At 44.9% G+C, this 10,200-nt stretch overlaps 1 pseudogene; it reads left to right on the top strand.

Moving 5' to 3' along the window:
* Positions 1 to 501: 501 nt before the first annotated feature.
* LOC124095861 (uncharacterized) lies at positions 502 to 7,406 on the top strand (annotated as a pseudogene).
* The last annotated feature ends 2,794 nt before the right edge of the window (positions 7,407 to 10,200 follow it).

Genomic DNA, 10,200 nt, shown 5'->3' with positions numbered 1-10,200 from the left:
TTTGTAATCCTCTAGGTGCCAAGAAGTTGCCTTGTGTTTATCCAAGTAATTTCTAATTTAGAGTGAATATATCATTTTCCATTGTTAATATAAAGCTAATGCCTTAGGACAACATAAATGTACTATCTTCTAGCTCCTGCAGTCAGAAGCCTGAAAGGGTCTCTCTGGGTTAACCCTGAATATCACCAGCCCTATTCCTCCCACATACTCTAGGAGGAGTCTGTTCCTTTACGTTCTCCACCTTCCAGTACCATCTGCATTCTTTGGCACATGACCCCTTTTTCCAGCCTCAGTCAACAGTGTAGGGTTTTCAGATCTCTCTCTCTGACCTTCACCCTCCTGTTCCTTGTCCACTCTTCCTTGCATTTACATGGGGCCCAGTTAGATATTCCAGGATATACTTCCAACTCAAGATTAGCTGATCAGCAACTCCTGCAAACATTAAATGTCCCATCCAGCATAACATGACATACCAAAGATCTCTGAGATGAGGATGTAAAGGTTAAATTTAAGTTTTGCTCTGCTGTTAAGTTTAAGTTCTGTTTTCCTGGAACCCGAAACTTATGTTAAAAACAGTTACTTATGTCAAAATGTACCCTGACCCAACACCCCCTGACAAAATGCATGATTATTCTGTAATGGTTATTTTGTAACAATCCCACCCTCACACCCTAACTGCCATATGAACTTCCCTGTTTAAACACTGCATAAAAACTCTGCTTAAGCTGTGCTCAGGGCTCCAGCTTCTCTCAGGAGAACTCTGAGCCCCAGCATGCTGGTCCAGTAAACCCCTTTGCTTTTGCATGAGACAGTCTCTTGGTGGTCCTTTCCTCCGACGTTTGCCCGACCCTAACATTTGGGGGCTCGTCCAGGATTCGGCAGCGGCGGACGAAAGACCCCAACGGACATTTCTCGGGGGAAGTAAGGCGCCTCCTTTTTGTTTTGATTTTGTTTTCTTCGTTGCGATCGCTCAGGACTTTTAATTTTAGGGCTGGGCAAGGTGGCTGTTGGCGGAAAGCGTAAGTTCTCCCCAACGGTGGTGGACAGACGTGTCCAGAAGCCACAGGCCATGTCCCCAGGGGACGCCTTGGTGGACATGGGAAATCGAGGGACAGAAGAGCCCTTAGCTCAGGTGTATTTTGCCACTGATTCAGACTCAGTGACTCTGTTGCCAGCCCGTCAGGTTCTGCCGGCTACTCAGTTTTGGTTTCTATTTCAAACTTGTGGTGGACGTCTATTGTTTGTCTTTGTTGTCTGTGTCATTACTTTCACTGTTTGCATATCCCTCATTATGGGACAAGGTACCTCAACTCCCCTGTCTTTGACCCTTGATCATTGGACTAAAGTCCACTCAAGGGCCCAGAATCTCTCTTTTTCAGTGAAACGCCGGACCTGGCAGACTCTCTGTACATCAGAATGGCCCACTCTCGGAGTCGGATGGCCCCCAGAAGGATCCTTCCACCTCCCTCTAATCCGAAAAGTCAGAAATATTGTCTTCCAGCCGGGGCCACATGGTCATCCAGATCAACAGCCATATATTCTCACTTGGCAGAACCTCTGTGAATCTCCCCCTTCATGGGCGAAACCTTTTCTTGTACCTGCCTCCACCTCTACCCCCACCATTCTGTCCCTCAAACCCTCCGCTCCTTCTCTTCCTCCCCCTCTTCCCTCCATCCTCCCTGAATCTCAGGATCTAACCTTACTAGATTCACCTCCTCCACCCCCATATCCCTTGCCCCTCAGCTCCCAACGTCCTATAGACAATTCCCCTGAAGCAGATCCGATCCCTTTGGTAGAGGAAACTGCTCCAGATGACTCCCTTGCGGTAAGCCCAACTCCTCCTCCATTGGAGGAAATTGGGCCAGCAGGGGGAACCCACCGACGGTGAATAATTAAGAATCCTGATGCTCCAGTAATGCTCCCCCTCCGCCTCTACGGGCCAATGATTGATGATGGACAAGGGGGAGAAATACAAGTTTACCAATATTGGCCCTTCTCCTCTTCTGATCTATATAACTGGAAAAATAATAATCCCCCTTTTTCTAAAGATCCCACCTGACTCACAGGTTTAATAGAGTCACTGATGTTTTCACACCAGCCTACTTGGGATGATTGCCAACAGCTTCTAGGGACCCTCTTCACAACTGAGGAACGAGAGAGGATCCTCCTGGAAGCCAGGAAAAATATTCTTGGACCAGATGGACTACCAACCCAACTTCCCAATCTAATTGAAGCTGCCTTTCCCCTAAACAGACCCAACTGGGATCCCAACACCCTCGAAGGTAGGGAGCATCTGTCCACTTATCGCAGGACTCTAATAGCGGGTCTCCGAGCGGCCGCCAGACGGCCAACTAATCTGGCCAAGGTAAGAGAGATTATCCAAGGGCCTAATGAGTCACCCTCAATGTTTCTAGAGAAAATTATGGAAGCATATAGGAGATATACTCCTTTTGATCCTCAGGCAGAGGACCAAAAGGCATCTGTTGCAATGGCCTTCATCGGGCAAGCTGCCCTAGATACTAAAAAAAAGCTACAACGTTTAGATGGACTACAAGATATGACTTTAAGAGATTTAGTCAGAGAGGCTGAGAAAGTGTATTATAAAAGGGAGACAGAGGAAGAAGGGAGAAAGAAAGGGAAAAGAAGGAAGATGAAAGGAATAAAAGACAGACTAAGATGTTGGCAAAGGTCCTGGTCACAGCAGCAGACAGACTAGAAGTTAAAAAGCAAGGAGACAGAAAAGGGTACCTGGGCCCACGCTAAAAATCGCCCTTGGCTTCAGACCAATGTGCTTACTGTAAGGAAAAGGGACACTAGGCCAGAGAATGCCCTAAAAGGAAACAGTCACGCCAGCCAGCCATCCTAACCCTGGAAGATGATTAGGGGAGTCAGGGCTCCGACCCCCTCCCCGAGCTCAGGGTAACTTTTGAAGTGGAGGGGACCCCAGTAAACTTCGAACTGGACACAGGAGCAATATACTCAGCCCTTGAAACTCCATTGGGCCCCTTATCAAACAAGAGGTCACTAGTTCAAGGGGCTAATGGCAGTAAATATCGGGCTTAGACAACTAAGAGAACTATGGACTTGGGGAAGGGTAAAATTCATCACTCTTTCTTGGTAATCCCAGAATGTCCGACCCCATTGATGGGCAGAGATCTGCTCACCAAACTCCAGGCCAAAATAACCTTTAACCCTGATGGTCCCCAAGTGGAGTTTCTGAACCCTTCAGTAAAGACTCCCATAGTCACAGCTTTAACTATGTCAGTAGATGATGAACATCAACTCTTCATGCCCTCTAAGACTGATCAAACGGGCAAGCTACCCCCAAAATGGATAATAAATTACCCCAATGCCTGGGCAGAAACTGCTGGACTAGGTTTAGCAGTCAAACAGCCTCCGATAGTAGTGAAATTAAAAACCTCTGCCTCCCCAATCAATATTAAACAATATCCTCTAAACAAAAAAGCTAAAAATGGAATAAGGCCTCATATTCAAAAATACTTGGCTCTAGGGGTCCTAAGGCCCTGCCAATCGGCCTGGAACACTCCCCTACTGCCAGTAAAGAAACCTAGAGGAGACTATCATCCTGTGCAGGACTTAAGGGAAGTCAACAACAGAGTACAGGACATTCACCCCACAGTACCTAATCCATATAATCTGCTTAGTACTCTAAATTCTGAACAAAAATCGTATACTGTCCTGGACTTAAAAGATGCCTTCTTTTGTTTGCCTTTACATAAAGACAGCCAGCTATTGTTTGCTTTCGAGTGGGTGGATCCAGAAACATGAACATCTGGCCAACTAACCTGGACTAGACTCCCACAGGGGTTCAAAAACTCCCCCACTCTCTTTGATGAAGCCCTCCACAGGGACCTCAATAACTTCAGGACTACACACCCAGGAGTCACCCTGCTTCAATATGTGGATGACCTGCTGCTGACAGCTGACACCAAGGAAAACTGTGAGTCTGAAACACGAGCACTATTATCCGAGCTTGCTCGGCTTGGATACAGAGCTTCTGCCAAAAAGGCTAAAATCTGCCAGCAGGAAGTTATTTTCCTGGGCTATTCCCTTAGAGATGGCAAAAGATGGCTCACAGGGCCCAGAAAACAGACTGTTGTGCAGATACCGCCCCCATCTAATAGGAGGCAACTTAGAGAGTCTCTCGGGACTGCTGGCTTTTGTAGATTATGGATTCCTGGGTTTGCATCCCTAGCTGCTCCTTTGTACCCACTGTTGAAGGCAAACACCCAATTCCAATGGACCCCCAAACATCAGCAAGCTTTTAATGATATTAAAAAGGCACTGCTGTCTGCTCCAGCTCTAGCACTTCCGGATGTAGAAAAGCCCTTTACTCTTTACATTGAAAAAAAAAAATAGCCCGAGGAGTGCTCACTCAGACTTTAGGGCCCTGGAATAGACCTATAGCCTACCTGTCCAAAAGGCTAGATCCAGTGGCTAGCGGGTGGCCCCATTGCCTAAAAGCTATAGCAGCAGCGGCCCTTCTAATAAAAGATGCTGATAAATTAATGCTGGGACAGAAGCTAACCATTATAGCCCCTCATGCCCTGGAGAACATCATTCGTCAGCCTCCAGACAGATGGCTATCTAACTCTAGAATAACTCACTATCAGAGCCTGTTGCTTGACAAAGACAGAATAACACTGGGACCCCCAGCCCCACTTAACCCAGCCACACTCCTACCTGAAGAATCATCAGAGCCTGTCATCCATGACTGTCAACATATACTGGCAGAAGAGACCAGTATACGACAGGATCTAAAGGATCAGCCACTGCCCCATCCTGAAGTTGTATGGTTTACGGACGGCAGCAGCTTCCTCCAGGACGGTAAGCGGTGAGCTGGGGCAGCAGTAGTTAGCAGGACAAAAGTCATCTGGTCCTCTAGTCTCCCGGAAGGGACATCTGCACAAAAGGCAGAGCTGATCGCTTTTACGAAGGCATTAGAACTAGCAACAGGCAAAAAGGCCACCATATATACTGATAGCCGATATGCGTTTGCTACTGCCCATATACATGGGGCTATTTATCACCAAAGGGGGCTATTAACCTCGGCCGAAAAAGAAATAAAAAACAAAGATGAGATTCTCCGCCTTCTCTCAGCAGTGCAAAACCCCAAATAACTAGCTATAGTGCACTGCCCAGGGCACCAAAAGGGAAATGATCCCGTGGCGGTCTGAAACAGAAGGGCAGATGAGGAAGCTAAGTTGGCAGCTCTGACCGGAGTAACCGTGTTAACACTTTCCTCACCGGGGGAACAACAGTCAGGAGATTTAACTGCGTCGGAGTACCCAGGCAATTTAACACCTGAGGACACTGAAACTGAACTCCTTGACTCCACCGGGCCTAGCCTGCAATTTCAAAAAGCCCTACACTATGTTAAAGATGTGCATCAACTCACTCACCTTGGTTCAAAAAAACTACAGGCATTCCTGAAGGACCAAAAGCAGAAATTTCCGCTGACCAGCACACAATGAAAAGAAATAGCCAAACGGGTAATAAGAGCCTGCCGGGTCTGTCAACTGGTTAATGCTTACTCTTCCAAGCTTCCTACAGGGAAGCGCCTACGAGGGACCAGACCAGGACAAGTCTGGGAAATAGACTTTACTGAAATTAAACCAGCAAGGTATGGACTTCAGTATCTTCTAGTTTTTTGTAGATACTTTTCCAGGGTGGGTTGAAGCCTTCCCCACGAAAAAAGAAACAGCTCAAGTGGTAATCAAAAAGATCCTGGAGGACATCTTCCCGAGATTCGGCCTGCCTAAGGTAATAGGGTCCAATAATGGACCGGCGTTCGTGGCCCAGGTAAGTCAGGGATTGGCCAGGACCCTGGGGATTAATTGGAAGTTACATTGTGCTTATAGACCCCAGAGCTCAGGACAGGTAGAAAGGATGAATAGGACTATTAAAGAGACCTTAACAAAATTGAGCTTAGAGACCGGCATAAAAGATTGGACTATGCTCCTACCTTATACACTGTTTCGTGCAAGAAATACTCCCTCAGTCTCTTTATGTAATCTTACCCCCTATGAAGTTCTCTATGGTACCCCTCCTCCAATAAGAGACCTAACCCCAACTTTGAAACTTAATGATTCCTTCCATACTCCCTTGCTTGACAGACTTAAAGCTCTTGAAAAAAACCAGCAGTATCTGTGGAAACAGCTGGCTGCTTCCTGCCAACCTGGAGACGAAGGGACCCCACACCAATACCAAGTGGGAGACTTCGTCTATATAAGACGACATCACGTGTCATCCCTGGAGCCTCGCTGGAAAGGAACCTGGTGGGCATGTGACTCAGGGTTAACTCCTTGCATTTCAGCCCAGATATTTAACAACTCTGTAAATTATTGTGTAATGGTACAAATATTTCCCAGAGTGCTCTATCATGACGCAAATACATTTGAAGATCAAATAAGGGGATATACCACCCGATTCCGCCGGGAACCTGTGTCCCTCACTTTAGCCATATTACTAGAAATAGGAGTTGCTATAGGAGTGGGTACAGGAACCGCTGCCCTTGTCCATGGGTCTCAACAAATGGCCCAATTACAAGCAGCAATAGATCAGGACTTAAAAACATTAGAAACCTCCATCACAGCCTTACAAGAGTCCCTAACCTCTCTCTCTAAAGTTGTTTTACAAAATAGACGAGGGTTAGACCTCCTCTTCATGAGGGAAGGGGGACTCTGTGCTGCCCTAAGGGAGAAATGTTGCTTCTATGCTGACCATAGTGGGGTAGTCAAAGAATCAATGACTAAATTAAGAAAACGCCTTGAGGAGCGACAACGAGAGAGAGAGGCTCAAAAAGGATGGTTTGAGTCTTGGTTCACACAATCCCCCTGGCTAACTACACTCTTATCAGCCCTAGCTGGTCCTTTAATAATCCTCATGTTATTGTTGACTGTGGGACCCTGTTTACTCAACCGTGTGGTCTCCTTTCTCCAAGCTCAAATTGGACAAGTTAAACTTATGGTAATAAGACAACAGTATATCCCTTTAGCAGACACAGAGTGTGATACCCCTCAATAATCTGTCACTTCTAAGATTAGAAGTACTCAGAAAAAGAAGTGGGGAATGTAAAGGTTAAATTTAAGTTTTGCTCTCCTGTTAAGTTTAAGTTCTGTTTTCCTGGAACCCGAAACTTATGTTAAAAACAGTTACTTATGTCAAAATGTACCCTGACCCAACACCCCCTGACAAAACGCATGATTATTCTGTAATGGTTATTTTGTAACAATCCCACCCTCACACCCTAACTGCCATATGAACTTCCCTGTTTAAACACTGCATAAAAACTCTGCTTAAGCTGTGCTCAGGGCTCCAGCTTCTCTCAGGAGAACTCTGAGCCCCAGCATGCTGGTCCAGTAAACCTCTTTGCTTTTGCATGAGACAGTCTCTTGGTGGTCCTTTCCTCCGACGTTTGCCGGACTCTAACAAGGACATGGACACGTGGTGGTCCAGTATTCTGCCTATCACATTGAGATTACTTAAATTATGAAACAACTAGCACACATTACTAGAAACTGGACAGTGATAGCCAATGTTTTGTGATCTATGCCACCTATAGAAAGGGAAAACCACTGACTAGATTCAACACAGGCTGGGCATAGTGGTACATGTCTATAATTCCAGTGGCTCCGGAGGCTCAGGCAGGAAGATTGTGAGTTCGAAGCCAGCCTAGGCAACTTATTGAGGTCATAAACCAACTCACTAAGGCCCTGTCTCTTAATTAAATACAAAAAAAGGGCTGGGGATGTGGCTCAGTAATAGAGCAACTGTGGGTTCAATTCGGTACAAAAATTTTTGAAAAGATTACACAGGGGAGAGAAAAAAAGAAGAAATTCAATAGGTACAAAATAATCAGAGCTTAAAAAAAACATAAAGAAACATAAGAATTAACAAAGATTGGCTAAATTTCCTAGGAACTCAGATGTGGATCAAACATATCAGAACAGCCTAAGGTTTAGTACCGTTGATTACCAATACAAAGTCCATTTTCCTCTGTCCTGCTGCCCAGTTCTGTATTTACATCCGTAAGCGTCTGGGAATTTCACTCTCCCTCAGGCCTCTTTCCCGGCCCAGCCAGTGGAGAAGGGAAAAGCATCCCCGGAGGAGGCGCCTCCTCTCTAGACAGCCTGGCCCCTGCAGCACACATCGTTCTGCACACACTCCCTTGTGGAGATTCTAGCATGTGGTCACATGATACTGTGAGGAAGGCGTGGAAGGACGCCAGCCAGGCTTTGCCATCGTCCCACAGTGGAGAAAGATGGATCTAGTTACATCATTAGCAGCCTCACCACAAATGGGTGAGCTGAACACCAGGGCTCCATTCATCCCTCTGACCCTCTTCCCGACCTCTCAGCTGGTCCCCCATACTGCCTATGAGTTCTCATTGGGACAGTCCAGGAGGGGTGTGTCCTTCCCGCTTCTGCACTTGTAAAGCCCAGTGACTTCATGTGGGGTTTGTGGAACTTGGCCCCCACCAACCCGATCACAACAAACGCTTAATATGAGCGACAGCAGGGGGATGTTAGGGCAGGGTATCGGAAAGGACCATGATTCAAACCATGAGATGAGGCAGAACATCATGGCAGAAGAGTGTGAAGGAGGAAAGTGCATCACCATAGGATATCTGAAGGAAACAGAGGGAGGGAGGGAGAGAGAGAAAGCTCAGCCAAATACATACCCCCAAAGACAAACCCCTAGCAACCTCCAGCCTTACCCTACCTGCTTAGAGTTTACCATTCACCATGCAGTTAATCTTTACCAGGGGATTAATTCACTGATTGAGTTAAGGCTCTATAACCCAAGCTTTTGTGGTACACCTCATATCTAAACTATAACAGGTATATTAGATGAATATGCTGAGTATGTAAAAGTAAGTCTTAAATAAAAGCTGTTATTCACGATATCACTGTTCATATTGTTTGATAAAATGGTAATCTATTCTTTGCATTCTCCTTTTTAAAAGAAAGGAAATTAAAGTTGAAAGATTACCAAGATCCAGCTGAATATTTTTTTTCTCTCTTGAGATAAACTGTAAGTTTTATCTGTAACATTGCTGTGTATATTTCTTAATGAATTGTTTGTTGCTTGGACCATGAGAAAACAAATCAATGCAATATTAATAATTAAGCAGAGAATATTACTTTCACAACCATCTTGGCAAAGTGAGAGATTAGAAAATATCTTCTAACAGGATCCTTGAAGCAGAGGACATGAAAATATAAATTTCCAAATCTATGTGCTCTAGTTTATAAATAAACCTCTCGCTAATGCAATCCCCAAGTGCAAATTCTATCAATACTACACTGTTCCATTATTTCGGAGACCAATGGAATCACCTCTCAAGAGAACATCTCTAATGGTGATGAATTCTGTGTTCAGCTCAGAATCATAGACACTACAGTCTGAGAAGTGTTGAAACTGCACTTTGAAATATCATTTCATGTTAGAATATTTTGTTACGTGCTCATCCAGTGGATAGTCACTCTTTTATGAATGATGAGACGTTTGCTATTTCCTTTCTGCATATCACCAAGCTACCAATTAATTTGTTGGTTAATTAATTGGTTAATAAATGAAATTAATTAAAAGTGAATGGCCTCATGTATCTTGTCAAGTGTTGGTTCAATAATAGTTAAAACACTATTAACTATTGGGTCTGTTAAAACAATAATAGTCTTTATATTCCAGGGAACATCCATAAACCAGGTGTTGTCATCTCATTTAATTTTCCCAAGAAAATTCTATGAATAGAGTTTGCTATTGGCCTCACCTTGAATTGAGAAAACTAATGTCTAGAACAGTGAAGTCCCCTGCTTGCTGTTACTCAGCCACCATGTACCTGGGCTGGAGATGGGTCCGTGGCATGTGCCTCTCTGATACTAACAGGAGAGGTGATCATGGTTCTTGAGAGCTTAGAGTCCAGTGCAGAACATTGAAACACATGGCTCCCTACACAGCTTAGGAGGGCTGTAACTGGCTTATGTACATGGTAACATGGCAGTGCAGATGTGCACGCCTATAAAACATATTTTTATTTGTTTTTGAAATCTATCTCCTTGTAAAAAATGAGAATTAAAATTAATTGCTCAGGGCTAGATAAAATGCTCTATGCCCTTTAACGACAGGCCAACATTACAGTGGACTTTGAATGACAGATGCTGACATGGTCATGAA

Source organism: Marmota monax, unplaced genomic scaffold, assembly GCF_021218885.2.
Source record: "Marmota monax isolate L192 unplaced genomic scaffold, Marmota_monax_Labrador192_F-V1.1 WCK01_AAM20220418_F8-fsc00073, whole genome shotgun sequence".
NCBI lineage: Eukaryota > Metazoa > Chordata > Mammalia > Rodentia > Sciuridae > Marmota > Marmota monax.
This window is presented reverse-complemented; position numbering and strand designations above follow the sequence as displayed.